The sequence below is a fragment of the Ovis canadensis genome, chromosome 3 (assembly GCF_042477335.2).
Source record: "Ovis canadensis isolate MfBH-ARS-UI-01 breed Bighorn chromosome 3, ARS-UI_OviCan_v2, whole genome shotgun sequence".
Taxonomy (NCBI): domain Eukaryota; kingdom Metazoa; phylum Chordata; class Mammalia; order Artiodactyla; family Bovidae; genus Ovis; species Ovis canadensis.
Genome location: NC_091247.1, coordinates 149,488,979 through 149,508,365, shown reverse-complemented (window position 1 = coordinate 149,508,365; position 19,387 = coordinate 149,488,979).

The window sequence follows — 19,387 nt, the reverse complement described above, 5'->3', positions numbered from 1 at the left end:
CTAATACCAAAACCTGACAAAGATGCCACAAAAAAAGAAAACTACAGGCCAATATCACTGATGAACATAGATGCAAAAATCCTCAACAAAATTCTAGCAATCAGAATCCAACAACACATTAAAAAGATCATACACCATGACCAAGTGGGCTTTATCCCAGGGATGCAAGGATTTTTCAACATCCACAAATCAATCAATGTAATTCACCACATTAACAAATTGAAAAATAGAAACCATATGATTATCTCAATAGATGCAGAGAAAGCCTGTGACAGAATTCAACATCCATTTATGATAAAAACTCTCCAGAAAGCAGGAATAGAGGGAACATACCTCAACATAATAAAATCTATATGTGACAAACCCACAGCAAACATTATCCTCAATGGTGAAAAACTGAAAGCATTTCCCCTAAAGTCAGGAACAAGACAAGGGTGCTCACTTTCACTGCTACTATTCAACATAGTTCTGGAAGTTTTGTCCGCAGCAATCAGAGCAGAAAAAGAAATAAAAGGAATCCAAATTGGAAAAGAAGAAGTAAAACTCTCACTGTTTGCAGATAACATGATTCTCTACATAGAAAACCCTAAAGACTCCACCAGAAAATTACTAGAGCTAATCAATGAATATAGTAAAGTTGCAGGATATAAAATCAACACACAGAAATCCCTTGCATTCCTATACACGAATAATGAGAAAGTAGAAAAAGAAATTAAGGAAACAATTCCATTCACCATTGCAACGAAAAGAATAAAATACTTAGGAATACATCTACCTAAAGAAACTAAAGGCCTATATATAGAAAACTATAAAACACTGATGAAAGAAATCAAAGAAGACACTAATAGATGGAGAAATATACCATGTTCATGGATCGGAAGAATCAATATAGTGAAAATGAGTATACTACACGAAGCAATCTATAGATTCAATGCAATCCCTATCAAGCAACCAAAGGTATTTTTCACAGAACTAGAACAAATAATTTCAAGGTTTGTATGGAAATACAAAAAACCTCAAATAGCCAAAGCAGTCTTGAGAAAAAAGAATGGAACTGGAGGAATCAACTTGCCTGACTTCAGGCTCTACTACAAACCCACAGTCATCAAGACAGTATGGTACCGGCACAAAGACAGAAATATAGATCAATGGAACAAAATAGAAAGCCCAGAGATAAATCCACACACCTATGGATACCTTATCTTTGACAAAGGAGGCAAGAATATACAATGGAGTAAAGACAATCTCTTTAACAAGTGGTGCTGGGAAAACTGGTCAACCACTTGTAAAAGAATGAAACTAGATCACTTTCTAAGATCACACACAAAAATAAACTCAAAATGGATTAAAGATCTAAATGTAAGGCCAGAAACTGTAAAACTCCTAGAGGAGAACATAGGCAAAACACTCTCCGACATAAATCACAGCAGGATCCTCTATAATCCACCTCCCAGAATACTGGAAATAAAAGCAAAAATAAACAAATGGGACTTAATTAAACTTAAAAGCTTCTGCACAACAAAGGAAACCATAAGCAAGGTGAAAAGACAGCCTTCAGAATGGGAGAAAATAATAGCAAATGAAGCAACTGACAAACAACTAATCTCAAAAATATACAAGCAACTTATGCAGCTCAATTCCAGAAAAATAAATGACCCAATCAAAAAATGGGCCAGAGAACTAAACAGACATTTCTCCAAAGAAGACATACGGATGGCTAACAAACACATGGAAAGATGCTCAACATCACTCATTATTAGAGAAATGCAAATCAAAACCACAATGAGGTACCACTTCACACCAGTCAGAATGGCTGCGATCCAAAAGTCTGCAAGCAATAAATGCTTGAGAGGGTGTGGAGAAAAGGGAACCCTCTTACACTGTTGGTGGGAATGCAAACCAGTACAGCCACTATGGAGAACAGTGTGGAGATTCCTTAAAAAATTGCAAATAGAACTGCCATATGACCCAGCAATCCCACTGCTGGGCATACACACCGAGGAAACCAGAATTGAAAGAGACGTGTACCCCAATGTTCATTGCAGCACTGTTTATAATAGCCAGGACATGGAAACAACCTAGATGTCCATCAGCAGATGAATGGATAAGAAAGCTGTGGTACATATACACAATGCAGTATTACTCAGCCATTAAAAAGAATACATTTGAATCAGTTCTAATGAGATGGATGAAGCTGGAGCTGATTATAGAGTGAAGTAAGCCAGAAAGAAAAACACAAATACAGTATACTAACACATATATATGGAATTTAGAAAGATGGTAATGATGACCCTGTATGCGAGACAGCAAAAGAGACACAGATGTGTAGAGTGGACTTTTTGACTTTGAGGGAGAGGGAGAGGGTGGGATGATTTGGGAGAATGACATTGAAACATGTATACTATCATGTAAGAAATGAATCACCAGGCTATGTTCAATGCAGGATACAGGATGCTTGGGGCTGGTGCATGGGGATGATCCAGAGAGATGATATGGGGTGGGAGGTGGGTTCATGTTTGGGAACTCATGTACACTCGTGGCAGATTCATGTCAATGTATGGCAAAACCAATACAGTATTGCAAAGTAAAATAAAGTAAAAAAATAAAAGTTAAAAATAATAATAATAATAAAAAAGAAAATAAAAGACTCTTGTTTCTTGGAAGAAAAGCTATATTTTAATCTGGTACTACTCCTGTGTGTACTTGCCTCCAATGTTCACAGCTATCAGAACTAGTGTGTTTTCTTTTGTGGGAGCTTTCAGTGTCCTTTTATATAGTCCATAGACACAAAGTCTGCCTAGTTGATTGTGTGAATTTAATCTGCTGCTTGTGCAGCTGGTGGGAAGGTTTTGGGTCTTCTTCCTTAGCCACGCTGTCCCCTGGGTTTCAACTGTGGTTTTATTTCCACCTATGCATGTGGATCATCCACTGGTGTTTGCTCCTGAGGCTGCCTTGGAGGCCTTCAGTCTCCCCCAGTGAGGGCCAGGTGTGGAGGTGGTGCAGCTGCTTGGGTCGCAGGGGTTCTGGCAGCACCAGGTACTCAGGGGAGCTGGCAGCTAGGGCAGCAGGAAATACAGCACTTTAGAAGGGTATGCCAACCAGTATTGGCCAATATGCTCTAGTATTCATGGCTGGAGAACTTCTCTCCCTGACAGAGAAGCCTGGCAGGACACAGTCTACAGGGTCACAAAGATTGTAGGACACTGCCGAAGTGAGCCTGTATGCACAGATGCAAGACTTACTTGCCTGTGGCAGCTCTGCCCCAGTGAGTGTTGAGTGTGAAGGTGGTGCAGCTGCTTGGCTTGTGGGGACCCTGGTGGTGCCAAGTGTGCAGGGACACGGACAGCTTGTGCTGCAGGAGTTACAGCCCTGTTAGAGTCTTTTTTCGAGCCTCTTGTAGCAGGCCATCAGACCTCTTGGGCCAGTCTTTCTCTGTAGCTCTGCCCATTCAGGCCTGGGATCCTTGCCTGAGATCCTTCTCTGTTGTTCAGTGAGTTAAGCACAAAGAGGGGCCCCCTGTAGTTCAGTGCATCAGACGTTTGATCAACCAGCTTCTTTTTTGTTCAGCTGCCTATGCTGGCATGTGGTTAGAGAGATGCTACAGTGATGGCTCCACCCCGTATGCATGATTCAGCAGTATCTCCTTGTTTCCATGGCTGCCTGGCTTTCCTCCACAGGCATTTCCCACCACAGTCTTCTCCCTCACATCCTCCTGATCTGCTCCCCTCAATCAACAGCAGCCCTCACCTTGGGATTGCTCCACAATCCCTAAACTCCAGCTCCCAGCCACTATGCCTTCCAGGGGACCTGCAACTGTCTGGTGTATGTATGGCTGCAGCAAGGACTGATTCTCATTCCATTTAGGTTGCCACAGATCAGTTGTTTCACTCTCAGCCTTAAATGTTTCTCCTCTGACTAAGGCAATTGCCCTGATGTGTGGATCAGGCCCTGCTTCAGTTCTCCCACCAGTCCAGGGCAGGTCCAATCTTACTAACACTCCTGCTTCTCCCCCTAGTTCCTTTGTCCTACTGAGTTTTGCCTGGTTCTATATATTCTATTCCACTGGTCAGGTACTCCTGTCTGCTCTCAGCTGGTGTTCTGCATGCACTTCTGTGTCTGAAGGTGTATACCTGATGTATCAGTGGAGAGATATGTACTGCATGTCCACCTACTCCTCCGCCATCTTGTTTTCTCTTCGAAATTAGAACTTTTAATAAGTTCTCCACCTCTCTGAGGCCCTATTACATTTTGTTGAATCTTGGTTTTTTTTTTTGATGTTTTTCAGATTGTGCCATTTCTAATGATCTGTTCTTTCCATACTATCGTTATATCCATGCAGTGAATTTTAATTCTGGATATTGAATGCTAAGTTTTAAATTTTTCGTTGGCTTCTTTTTCATTGTTTTTATGTCTATGCTAAGAGCTTGTTTCCTTCCATTAATTTCCAAAATATTTGCTCTTGCTACATTGAACATGGTTATAATAGCTGCTTTGCCTGATAATTTCTACACATGGGTCAAAGCAGCCTCACAAAGTTCCTGATTTGTGTACTTTCCCTCCGACATGGAACAGGACAGCCATGGGAGATCCTTCCTGACACTGAAGGATGAACCGCTCCATATAAAAATGTTGAACTGATGAGTTCTAGGAAATACCTTGATCAAAAGGAGAAAATGTGGAATTAGCTAAAGCAACCCCAACCAAAGTTAGATTTGGGACAGGCCTGTAGTGAGAGCTCTCATAACTTTCCATGTATCATCAATTACTCCAAACAGGAAGAGACAGCCTACACCCTACTTGTCCAGTAAGAGAGTACCTCTACTATCCAGCTGGAAGAAGAAAACTTCTCTTCATTCCATGACAGATCAGCCAATCAGACATAGTAGCATCCCAATCACTAAAAAGACTCCATGCTATGTACTCCCAGCTTCCTCCAGTGGACTCTGGTTATTAAAGCCCCTTCAGCTCTTCTCTTTTCCTTGTAAAAGGAACTTGCCCTTCCTTGTTCTTTGGATTTCCCTGTGGCCCACTATAACTTGCATTTGCTGAATTGCAGTTTTTCTGCTATTCCTTGATAAACTCACTTTTGCTGACTATTATATTATTAACATTGATAGGATTTATGGAATTATGCCCAAGTAAATGCTTTTAGAAGTTACTTTCTGTAGGGATGGACAGGGGAGGCTTAAGTTCTCATTTTACATCATTCTAGACTATAAAAGTTTTATTAATAAAACATTTAGAATTTTTCTTCCTTCATTTCCCCAGGGCTACTTTGCCTCCCATAAGACCCCATGGAGCCAAGGAGCACAATTAGAAACATTATATTAGGCATGTACTACCTGTGCCACAAAACTAACTATGCAAAGATGTCTTCCTTCATTTTCCAAAAAATTCCATTAACTTTTATTTTGAGATTCTATTTCTGCTAATGACAGAAAAATATTCTACTTAAACACTAGGACTTCTCTTGCATAAGAGGTTTAAAAGACATCTTCTACAATTCCCCGCCTCTCCACCTGCCCTCTACCCCAAACTCCAGGGCTATAAGAAGAGAAGTTCTGTGTGGATAGTGGACCTTCCTCACTGCTGGATAGGGCCTGCACTGATCATGAGTCTGCTACCACTGTATCTTTAACTAATAAAATATTAATTTTAAAATTGTCTTCTTTATTAACACATGGTTCCTCAGGGGCTTCATTTGAAAGAAAAGTGTTCTTTTCTGCGGACTGTAGTGATCTTTAAATTTAATTTGCCATTCTAAGTTTGTGGGTATTCATTTTGTAATACCCACATGCATCATGCTTTCAAGCCAGAAATACTAAATTCTTTGAATAATCCTATTGCTTTTCAATTCTTCCTGAGATATGACTTACTGTAATGTCCATACATTCAGTTATTTTTGCAGGAATTTGCTGATCAAGTTTGCTGCCTGAGTTCTGCAGTTTACATCCTAACATTTAGGCTAGACCTCCGAATCTGTGCAGATGTTGTAGGGATAGGCTCCAGGTACAAACAGACCAGCCAGCCTGCTGCCATGGGTCCTGGTACAACAGCAGAGGCACCTTCCTCTGCCTAAGGCTGTAACTGCTGCTGCCCCTGCTGCCATCACCACTTGGCACCTGCTAACCCTGGACTGACCGACCCCACCATGCACATGTGTACCTGACAGCCAGGCTGGCTCCTCAGCTGCATGCTGCTTACTGCCTGCTGTGCCTACATGCTTGAGGCCACAGGTATATACCATGTCATCCATGCATTGAACTAGTCTTTACCATTCAGGGATTAGTAGCCTGTACAGAGCTACAGGCATCAAAGACTTTTGCCTTTTGTTAAAGAGAGATGCCACAGGAGTATGTTTCAGATGTGTCCTTGAATACAGTTCAATGACTTGCGTCAATGACAGTCCATGCTATTGAGCAGCAAACTGCCCCTTGGGTACAGGAAGCCTAAGGTGCATTTCTAGAATCCTGAAATGTGACCTCATTTGTATGGGAGAAAAACATTTTGCTTTCAGGCAAAACAATCCTTAGTTTGTATATGTATATGTTTCCAAATTGATAAGATTCACAGTATTATAATAGCTGGCATGTTTTTATGTGTGGACTTGAAACATTTTAAAATTCAGTAAAAAAAAATTAGAAAAAAGATTCTTTTGAGAAGTTATTTTTAAAACAGTGCTTTAAATATAACATGGGCAAGTATTTAAGGACCCTCCTCAGGGATCCTGTGACATACAGTAGTCATCATGGCAAGCCTGCTATATACTCCAGTAAATAGCAGAAGCTATTTGCAGGTAGAACTGCAGCCTAGTGAGAAATGAACCTGCATGCACACTAAAGACTAGAAATAAAGGCTGTTACTAACTAAAAAATAAGCATCACAGCTAAGACCACATTGTTCTGAAAATGGATCCATCTAAATATAAATATACTGAAAAATGATACCCCTAAAATAAAATTACTCTAATATAAATACCAAAAAACAAAGAAATGCAATGACTGAAATAAACCAGAAGAAGCTAAATATTAATAATTTTAATAATAAAATGCTGATACACATAAGTTAAATAGTTCCAAAAGGAAATGTTTTCCATTAAAATATGTAATCAAAAATGATTCTATCATCCAAATAATTCCAAAAATACACAATCATTTAAAAAACATGTCTCACTGTAGATTTGGGAACATGGTGGCAGTTGTTCTTTTCAAGACAAGTCTTACAATATGGAGGAATAATCAGACTAAAGAAGGTCAAGTGCAGTAGAGATAATGGGAAGGAGGACAAATAGGAGAGAGTGGGAGAGAAAAGATCCAGGAAGTATCAGGAAATGGGGTGCCATATTTGTGAGCATATTCCAGAAATACCAAAGAGGCTTTGTCAAATTGGAAAATCTTTTCTGGGATCATGCTGCTGACTATAATTTCAAGATCACAAATGTCATAATAAAAGACTGAAAACCATTGATATACCAATATTAAAACAAAGTTAGTTACTACAGTGGGGGAAAAAAGCAAGTATAGAGTGATGCCACTGCAAAACATGAAGAATATTTTACCAACTATACAAAGGTGCATTTTCAAGAATGAGGTCAAAGTCGTTAAGAAAGTGATGCAAAATATGAAAGCAAATCATAAATCAAATTAGAAAAACTCAAAATGAAGGGACAGAACTCAGTTAAAGAGGATAAAAAAACTGAGCAATCATTTCATAAATAAAATTAGAGATAGAAGAAATATGATGACAAATAATGACTTCTAAGAATCAGTAGGTGAGAAGGGGGAAACTCTTGAAAACTTTTGAAGCAACTCTTAAGAAAGAAATTAAGGAAGAGATTGTAAAATATTTGATGTAAGTGAAAAATAATAATGATATATCTGATATGTAAATGATGCTTGAAAGAGAAAAATCAAAGTAAAGATACAAAGCAACTATGAAACATTATGGTTTATTTTTCCCTGGAAATAAAAAGCTTTGATATTGCTTTTAAAAGAGAACACTGAGAATTCACGTGGAATGACTATGAGTAAGTGATATTGTAGTAAAGATACTGGGCTTTAAAGAAAAAGAAAAACCTTTTGGGCATCTAGAATAAGAGAGAAAAAGACATAAAGGAGAACAAAATTTAGAATTTTACAAACTTTTTCTTTTTTAAGAGAGATACTCTGTGCCAGAGAAACGTAGTCAAGACGCAGAATGAAAGAAATGATGAGTCATGGATTTTATTGCAGCCAACTTACCTAGATGGCAAAGGCCCTGGACATCCAAGTCATCATGAAAGGTCTAGGATAATACTGTTCCAGGAATAATGGGATGAAGAGACTATAAGCAAAATGATCCTTAGACACTGACACAAGTACAGATGCTGAGTACTAAGTTTGCAGCTATCTTGCTAAGTTAAGACTAAATGAGTGTCATATGAGAGAGGAAGTGATCTTAATGGTGGTCACTAGGGTGGCTGTCATTCATTATGTTCTACCTCTGTTTATTAATTTTCTATACATGTCTTTTCTCTTCTTTTCTATTGAAGTATAGTTGATTTACAATGTCAATTTATTAAAAATATTTTAGAAGTGGATAAATATAATTTAATATAAAACCTTCCATATTAAATGTAGATCATATATTTATAATTAATATTAAATCCATGCATTCAGTTCAGTTACTCAGTTGTGTCTGACTCTTTGTGACCCCATGGACTGTAGCATGACAGGCTTCCCTGTCCACCACCAACTTCCAGAGCTTACCCAAACTCATGTCCATCGAGTCGGTGATGCCATCCAGCCATCTCATCCTCTGTCGTCCCTTTCTCCTCCTGCCCCCAATCCCTCCCAGCATCAGAGTCTTTTCCAATGAGTCAACTCTTCATAGGAGGTGGCCAAAGTACTGGAGTTTCAGCTTTAGCATCATTCCTTCCAAAGAACACCCAGGACTGATCTCCTTTAGAATGGACTGGTTGGATCTCCCTGTAGTCTAAGGGACTCTCAAGAGTCTTCAACACCACAGTTCAAAAGCATCAATTCTTCAGTGCTCAGCTTTCTTCACAGTCCAACTCTCACATCCATACATGACCACTGGAAAAACCAAAGCCTTGACTAGATGGACCTTTGTTGGCAAAATAACATCTCTGCTTTTTAATATGCTGTCTAGGTTGGCCGTAGCTTTCCTTCCAAGGAGTAAGTGTCTTTTAATTTCATGGCTGCAATCACCATTTGCAGTGATTTTGGAGCCTCTCAAAATAAAGTATAACACTCTTCCACAGTTTCCCTCTCTATTTCCCATGAAATGATGGGACCAGATGTCATAATCTTAGTTTTCTGAATGCTGAGCTTTAAGCCAACTTTTTCATTCTCTTTCACTTTCATCAAGAGGGTTTTTAGTTCCTCTTCACTTTCTACCATAAGGGTGGTGTCATCTGCATATCTGAGGTGATTGATATTTCTCCCAGAAATCTTGATTCCAACTTGTGCTGCTTCCAGCCCAGCCTTTCTCATGATGTACTCTGCATAGAAGTTAAATAAGCAAGGTGACAATATACAGCCTTGATGTACTCCTTTTCCTATTTGGAACCAGTCTGTTGTTCTATGTCTAGTTCTAACTGTTGTTTCCTGACCTGCATATAGGTTTCTCAAGAGGCAGGTCAAGTGGTCTGGTATTCCCATCTTTTCAGAATTTTCCAGTTTCTTGTGATCCACACAGTCAAAGGCTTTGGCATAGTCAATCAAGCAGAAATAGATTTTTTTTTTTCTGGAACTCTCTTGCTTTTTCAATGATTCAGTGGATGTTGGCAATTTGATCTCCAGTTCCTCTGCCTTTTCTAATTCCAGCTTGAACATCTGGAATTTCACAGTTCACATACTGCTAAAGCTTGGCTTGGAGAATTTTGTGCATTACTTTACTAGCATGTGAAATGAGTGCAATTTTGTGGTAGTTTGAGCATTCTTTGGCATTGCCTTTCTTTGGGATTGGAATGAAAACTGACCTTTTCCAGTCCTGTGGCCACTGCTGAATTGTCCAAATTTGCTGGCATATTGAGTGCAGCACTTTCACAGCATCATCTTCCAGGATTGAAATAGCTCAACTGAAATTCCATCACCTCCATTAGCTCTGTTCATAGTGATGCTTTCTAAGGCCCGCTTGACTTCACATTCTTACGCCCCTCAAAATAATATCTCACTGCTTCCATTGTTTCCCTATCTGTTTGCCATGAAGTGATGGGACCAAACGCCATGATCTTAGTTTTCTGAATGTTGAGCTTTAAGCCAACTTTTTCATTCTTCTCTTTCCCTTTAATCGAGAGGCTCTTTATTTCTTATTCACTTTCTGCCATAAGGGTGATGTCATCTTCATATCTGAAGTTATTGATATTTCTCCCAGTAGCCTTGATTCCAGCTTATGTTTCATCCAGTCCAACATTTCTCATGATGTACTCTGCATATAAGTTCATGATGACAATGTACAGCCTTGACATACTCCTTTCCCAATTTGGAACCAGTCTGTTGTTCCATGTGCAGTTCTAACTGTTGCTTCTTGACCTGCATTCAGATCTCAGGAGGCAGGTCAGGCGATCTGGTATCCCCATCACTTGAAGAATTTTCCTCAGTTTGTTGTGATCCACGCAATCAAAGGCTTCAGTGTAGTCAATAAAGCAGAAGTAGATGTTTTTCTCGAACTCTCTCACTTTTTTGATGATGCAGCGGATGTTGGCAATTTGATCTATGGTTCTCTGCCTTTCCTAAATTCAGCTTGAACATCTGGAAGTTCATGGTTCACATACTGTTGAGGCCTGGCTTGGAGAATTTTGAGCATTACTTTGCTAATGTTTGAGATGAGTGCAATTGTGTGGTAGTTTGAACATTCTTTGGCATTACCTTTCTTTGGGATTGGAATGAAAACTGACCTTTTCCAGTCCTGTGGCCACTGCTGAATTTTCCAAATTTGCTGGCATATTGAGTGCAGCACTTTAACAGCATCATCTTTTATTTTGTTTTCTTGGAAAATATTTTTATGAGGCTTCATTGATACAGTTTTTATTTTTTAAATTTTTTTCTATCACAAATAATGCTTTTATTTATTTATTTTTTCTTTCACTGTGCTCAGCACTCTGCAAAGCTTTTATTTTTTATGTATTTATTTTTTTACTTTACAATATTATATTGGTTTTGCCATACATCAACCTGAATCTACCATGGGTGTACACGTGTTCCCCATCCTGAACCCCCCTCATACCATCCTTCTGGGTCATCCCAGTGCACCAGCCCCGTGGATCCTGTATCATGCATTGAACCTGGTATGGCAATTCGCTTCACATATGATATTATATATGTTTCAATGCCATTCTCCATAATCATTCCACCCTTGCCCTCTCCCACAGAGTCCAAAAGACTCTTCTATACATCTGTGTCTCTTATGCTATCTTGCATACAGGGTTATCATTACTATCTTTCTAAATTCCATATATATGTGTTAGTATACTGTATTGGTGTTTTTCTTTCTGGCTTACTTCACTCTGTATAAGAGGCTCCAGTTTCATCCTCCTCATTAGAGCTAATTCAAATGTATTCTTTTTAATGGCTGAGTAATACTGCATTGTGTATATGTACCACAGCTTTCTTATCTATTCGTCTGCTGATGGACATCTAGGTTGCTGCAATGAACTTTGGGGTACATGTGTCCTCTTTCAATTCTAGTTTCCTCAGTGTGTATGCTCAGCAGTGGGATTGCTGGGTTGTATGGCAGTTCTATTCCCAGTTTTTTAAGGAATCTCCACACTGTTCTCCATAATGGCTGTACTAGTTTGCATTCCTACCAACAGTGTAAGAGGGTTCCCTTTTCTCCACACCCTCTCCAGCACTTATTGCTTATAGACATTTGGATATCAGCCATTCTGACTGGCATGAAATGGTACCTCATTGTGGTTTTGATTTGCATTTCTCTGATAATGAGTGATCCACCAGAAAATTACTAGAGCTCATCAATGAATATAGTAAAGTTGCAGGATTTAAAATCAACACACAGAAATCCCTTGCATTCCTATACACTAATAATGAGAAAATAGAGAAATTAAGGAAACAATTCCATTCACCATTGCAATGAAAAGAATAGAATACTTAGGAATATATCTACCTAAAGAAACTCCAGTACTTTGGCCACTTCATGCAAAGAGTTGACTCACTGGAAAAGACTCTGATGCTGAGAGGGATTGGGGGCAGGGGGAGAAGGGGACGACAGAGGATGAGATGGCTGGGTGGCATCACTGACTCAATGGACGTGAGTCTGAGCGAACTTCAGGAGTTGGTGATGGACAGGAAGGCCTGGCGTGCTGCAATTCATGGAGTCGCAAAGAGTCGGACATGACTGAGTGAACTGAACTGAACTGAAAGAACAAAAGACCTATATGTAGAAAACTATAAAACACTGGTGAAAGAAATCAAAGAAGACACTAATAGATGGAGAAATATACCATGTTCATGGATCGGAAGAATCAATATAGTGAAAATGAGTATACTACCCAAAGCAATCTATAGATTCAAGGCAATCCCTATCAAGCTACCAAAGGTATTTTTCACAGAGCTAGAACAAATAATTTCACAATTTGTATGGAAATACAAAAAACCTCGAATAGCCAAAGCAATCTTGAGAAAGAAGAATGGAACTGGAGGAATCAACTTGCCTGACTTCAGGCTCTACTACAAACCCACAGTCATCAAGACAGTATGGTACTGGCACAAAGACAGAAATATAGATCAATGGAACAAAATAGAAAGCCCAGAGATAAATCCACGCACCTATGGATACCTTATCTTTGACAAAGGAGGCAAGAATATACAATGGAGAAAAGATAATCTCTTTAACAAGTGGTGCTGGGAAAACTGGTCAACCACTTGTAAAAGAATGAAACTAGAACACTTTCTAACACCATACACAAAAATAAACTCAAAATGGATTAAAGATCTAAACGTAAGACCAGAAACTATAAAACTCCTCGAGGAAAACATAGGCAAAACATTCTGACATAAATCACAGCAAGATCCTCTATGACCCACCTCCCAGAGTAATGGAAATAAAAGCAAAAATAAACAAATGGGATCTAACTAAACTTAAAAGCTTCTGCACAACAAAGGAAACTGTAAGCAAGGTGAAAAGACAGCCTTCAGAATGGGAGAAAATAATAGCAAATGAAGCAACTGACAAACAACTAATCTCAGAAATATACAAGCAACTCCTGCAGCTCAATTCCAGAAAAATAAACCACCCAATCAAAAAATGGGCCAGAGAACTAAACAGACATTTCTCCAAAGAAGACATACAGATGGCTAATAAACACATGAAAAGATGCTCAACATCTTTTAGAATTTGAAATAGCCCAACTGGAATTTGATCACCTCCATTGACTTTGTTCATAGTGATGCTTCCTAAGGCCCACCTGACTTCTCATTTCAGGATGTCTGGCCACAGGGAAACTAAATTTGTACTGAATTAGGTGTCTTCTTGGGAGATGAGCAGTGAGTCTGGTCTTATTCTTCCAGACGTAGCCTCCTGAAGCTGTTTAAACTTTATCCCCATCGAGTCTCAGACTGAGGCATCCGTGTCATGAACCTCATAGCTTTTAAACCAGAACTTACAACACAAATACAGGTGCTGGAATCACTGGAGAGGTGCAGAGACAGTGGGAGAAGGGCTCCCTGGAGGAGGTATATTAGTTGTAGGAGGTAAGCTTGGGACTTGACATCCCCAGGGATCAGGTCCCCAGGGCACTGGGGTCTGTTTGCAGTTCTTTGCTGAGGGTGCTGTCTGTTAGCAGAGAGTGTTTATAAATGTCCTACAGGAGCCATTTACCTGGGCATTTGGCTAGGCAGCCTTTAAGTGACTGGTCCCTGGACAGTGGACAGGGGAGGCTCCAAGACTCCTAGATGAAATGGCCAAGTCCTTTTCACCTGGGACTACAAGGAGCAGGAAGTCTGATGATACAGGTGGGCATGGTGACCCTGCCACTCCACTCACTGCCACACTCACTGTGACCCATTCTGAGACCCACACAGTAGAAATGGACTGAGACCTGGTGTGTCCCCTTTTCTCTCTAATAATCACTTTTCTTTCTAACACCTCAACCAAACTTGCCTGTACTTTTCACTTTAAACAAATCATGCAGTGGTAATAAAATAGTACATTTTTCTTTTCAGTATATTCTAACATGGAAAGTTTACAGAAGACACTTCATTATAAAATGTATTAAAACCAGTTGTATTTATGTTAATTTGTGGCAAAATTGGAAAGTAAACAAAAGGAACATAAGTAATTTGAATCCTGAAATAAAAAGTTAAAATGTTAGTTGCTCACTTTTGTCTGACCCTTTGTGACCCCATGGACTGTAATCCGCCAGGCTCCTCTATCCATGGAGTTCTACAAGCAAGAATAGCGGAGCGGGTTACCATTCCCTTCTCTAGGGGGTATTCCCAATCCAGGGCTCAAACTCAGGCCTCTTGCTGCACTCATTCAAAGTGAGTATTGCATGGAACTGCCTTCAGGTGTTTGTTCTGTTTGAATTTGACATACATACAAAAGAATCTATAGAATCTCAAGTTTCAGGTTGAGAAGCTAAGCTGTGAGGTGACCCTGGCCCTTCACAGGGCTTCACAGTGGCTGAGGGAACCCAAGGGTTTGGGCAACTATTAGTCAGACTGAGATCCTATAGTGTTCCCTACTTAACAAAGCATGGTTCTTCCTTGAGGCTTCCCACATGGGAGTTCTCCTGCCCTGGGTGGCTCTGGACAGCCACAATATGATTGTTCCTTTCCCTCTAACTGTGTAGAAAATCTCTTCAAGAGAAGGAGTAGGAGAAACCATTTGGGCTGAAGATGACCTGTAAAAGAAAAGATTAATGTGAAGGGATAAGGATGAGAAGATAAGGTAGACAAGTATTCATGTTTCTCCATCACATCACCAATACTTGTTGACATTTCAGCAAAAGCACCAAAAACAGTGGGGCAGCTGCTATTGCATGAGACCACAAAGATAGAGATAAGAGTGTGGTAATAATACACGCAGGCCAGTGGATGATGCCCTGAGCACAGCTTCCTAGGGAACAGATACCATTTCTTACAAGCCTCTGAGGCTGCTAGGCTGTGTCTTCCATTAGCTCTTACGTTTGGAGGAGAGGCTGGGGGGAGCCTGGAGAGCCACTGTGTGCTTGACACCATGAAGGATAGTTCACACTGTGTTCTTTGTAAAGAGTATCACTGCAAGGGTTCCCTCCACAAGATCCAGTCCTGTCTCCCAACCCCCCACGTCAGCAGAAAGCATCTCCAGGAAATTATCATGTGTGGTGAGACACTGAGGTGGCACAACTTTTTGTTGTCTTGGAGAATTTAGGCAACAGTTGGGAAAGAGTGATTAAGTCAAAGACCTCCCCAAAGAAAACACAGAGGACATTTATGCCAAAGGCTCCAGCAGTTCATAGGAGATCTCTCAGGTCCATTTTGACTGGCCACTACAAAGTTGTTTTTCTCAGGAAAGAAATTTTTCTGCTGAGGAAAATGTTCACTGCCTTAGTTTATAACTGATGCTGTCATTTTAAAATGCCTCCTTCAATTAAGTGTCAGGTGATAATAGACTTTCACTCAATATTTTCCCCAACCAAAGAAATCATAATTGTCATCAAAAATGTACATTGCCGGATTTTCATATCTGAATTCAATTGAAAAAGACTAAATGAAGCAACATTTCTATTTTAGACAAAGGTGAACTTACCTTGGGGGTAAATGGGGCCTCTTCCTCTTCCCTGATACCGGGAAGGTCTTCCAATAGGTCCTTGGCAAGAGCTAGGATGATACAGAGTAACTGTCAGGACACTGTGGTGAGCTCAGAAATTATTTAGGGAACTTTGCCTGAGGTGGATTCAAGGCAAGAATGCATGGATGCATGTGGTTAATAAGTATGGACTGAAATGCTGCTGGGCTATCCTCCTTGGTGAATGAAAGAAGACAAAGGAGATGATCAGGAAAGAAACAAGAAACTGAGCCTTTAGTTTTCTAGTTAGGAGGAATCTAAAGGTAGGGAATAGTCAGTCTGAAATAGGGTAAACAGTGATATGCATCCTATTTCAATGACAGAGTCCCATGACTCCTCTGGCCCTTTTTCAAACTCAGCCAAATTCCCACTTTTTGAAATGTTACCAGACCGTTTCAGTTTCCATGCAGGTGTATATGTTGCTACTGTATCCATCATCTATTCTATTGGATTTTCAACTTTCTATTGTGATGAAATATATATATTCATTATCCTTTTAATAATTTATATGTATACAGTTCAGTGGCATTAATTATATTTACAATACTGTGTGTTCACAATTACTATCTACACCCAAATCTTTTTCATCATATTCAAATAACCTCTTTACCCATTAAGGAATAAGTTCATTCCCCCCCTATATCCAGTCCTTGTTAATTTTTACTCTTTGCTTCTATGAATTTGGATATTCTGAGAATCCTATGTAAGCAGAATAACACAATATCTGCCTTTGTGTGTCTGATTTATGTCACTAATTATAATTTTTTTTTATTATGGTCCATTCATGTTGTAGCATATTTCAAATAATAATTCCTTTTTATGGTTGAATAATATTCCACTATGCATATATATTCAGTTCAGTTCAGTTCATTTCAGTCACTCAGTCATGTCCGACTCTGTGACCCCATGAATCGCAGCACACCAGCCCTCCCTGTCCATCACCAACTCCCAGAGTTCACTCAGACTCACGTCCATCGAGTTGGTGATGCCATCCAGCCATCTCATCCTCTGTCATCCCCTTTTCCTCCTGCCCCCAATCCCTCCCAGCATCAGAGTCTTTTCCAATGAGTCAACTCTTCGCACGAGGTGGCCAAAGTACTGGAGCTTCAGCTTTAGCATCATTCCTTCCAAAGAACACCCAGGGCTGATCTCCTTTAGAATGGGCTGGTTGGATCTCCTTGCAGTCCAAGGGACTCTCAAGAGTCTTCTCCAACACCACAGTTCAAAAGCATCAATTCTTCTGTGCTCAGCCTTCTTCACAGTCCAACTCTCACATCCATACATGACTACTGGAAAAACCATAGCTTTGACTAGGTGGACCTTTGTTGGCAAAGTAACATCTCTGCTTTTCAATATGCTATTTAGGTTGGTCATAACTTTTCTTCCAAGGAGTAAGTGTCTTTTTAATTTCATGGCTGCAGTCACCATCTGCAGTGATTTTGGAGCCCCCAAAAATAAAGTCTGACACTATTTCACTGTTTCCCTATCTATTTCCCATGAAGTGATGGGACCACACTTTATTTATCCATTCATCACTTGATGGATATTGGGGTTGTTTCCATCTCTTGGCTACTGGAGATAATACTGTTATGAACATTGGTACAAACTTCTGTATGATACTGTAAACATAATACATGCCATTATGCAGTTGCCAAAACTCATAGAATGTCACAACACAGAGAGGTTTTTTCCTTAATGTAAACTATGGACTTTTAATGAATAAAAATGTATTGATTGTTTTCCTAATTGTGAAAAATGCACCATACTAATGTAAGATATTATGAATAGAAAAAACTGAAAAGGGGAATATGGGAACTTCATTTATTATCTGTCCAACATTTATGTTAATGTAAATGTAAAGCTATTCTAAATAATGCCTATTAATTTTACAAAAACAGGAAACACTGTTTCAGGGAGCCATCTATTTTAGCTATTGTTCAAGAAACAGCTAATGTCTCTACATTGTTCACTATTAAACAAGTTTTGAGTTGTAAATACACCTTTACTTCTGTAGTTATAGCACTGCTGATTTAATAAATTTAAATATGAGAATCGCATTGAAACATGTATGTTGCCATATATAAAATAGATGACCAGTGCAAGTCTGATGCAAGAAGCAGGGTACCCAAAGCTGGTGCTTTGGGATATCCCAGAGGGACGTGGTGGGGAAGGAAGTGGGAGGGGGATTCAGGAGGTGTGTGTGTAGGGGGAAATACATGTATACCTGTGGCCAATTCATGCTAATGCATGGCAAAATCATCACAAGATTGTAAAGTAATTATCCTCCAATTAAAATAAATTAATTGAAAAAATTTGCAGGGATGAAATAAAAGAAGAACATGGCTTAGCACTTCTATAATTTTTTTCTTATATTTGGAACATTGAATAAACTAGTATCATTATTCTTGAATCAACTTAATGAGTACATTTCCACAGATCTTCCACTGACTGGGTCATGGTCTCCAGACACCAATTCTTCTAACCTATTGCTTAGAGCCAGCAGTTAATGTTCTTGATCTCAGATGAACTTTTCTTCTTATCTTTGAAACAAGTTCCTGGGACATTCATGACAATAGAGAGAACTTCTGGCATTTTCCCGGCAGAAGACAATAGGGAAATCAGTAATAATTAATTCAAGTTTCATGTTTTGATCTCCTTATTTACCATTGGCACAGAAAAGACTCTGGAATTAAAGTTGGACTTAGGAAGATCTTGGTTTGGTGTGTGCTTAAAACATCCAACAGACAGGTATTGAAGGTAATTACTTTTAATCGGCTGAGACACTATAGAAACAAACAAAACAAAGCACAGTGACCATGCCTGATAGCCTGGGTTCAAATCTCATTCAGAAGAAGCATGTTGATGCCCTGGAGGAGGTGTCTGAGCCAAGAGATGAGTCCAAATCCTAACCTAGCCTTTGCCTCTATGTTTTGATTCCTGACCCAAAATGCAATAGTTTCCTACAAAGCCCATCTGAAGGACCAGGGGAAGTCCGTTTGTGGCCAACTTCCTGTGCCATCTTCACACTGTCAGCTGACTCAGTGTCATCAGCCTTCTTGATGACCAGTTGACCACAGAGTGACCAGTGGTGTGTTTGACTCCCGGGCTGACTTAGAGCTCACAACTTTGTAAACCCAACCTTGTAAACCAGGTCGTATGACCATTCTGCTGAGAATTCACTTCCCTTCTACTGACCAACACTGGTTGAGCAGTTAATATGAGTTAACTTGGAAAATAACCATTTGGGCTGGTGCTTCGGTGGCTTAATAAATTGAATTTGTGATGCTCTGTGTCTTATTCACTATTGAACTGGACAACTTTTTGAGAGCTGGTAGCAAAGCCTGACTGAGAATAGGCAGCAGCAGTCACTACTTCTCATTCTTCTCTAGACTCTGTAATGGGAGGGGACATAATCCTGTCTCTTCTTTGAGGGTCCACTCCATACCCACAGCCTAGACAGTCCATCCCAGGACCCTCCACGAGGACCACTAGATGGACCTTCCTTCCCTCTGTCATCAAATGTTGATTCCACTAACCTGACGGCACTGACCCTTCTCGCCACACTCTCAAGGAAACAACTAATCCCGGCTACATCAAT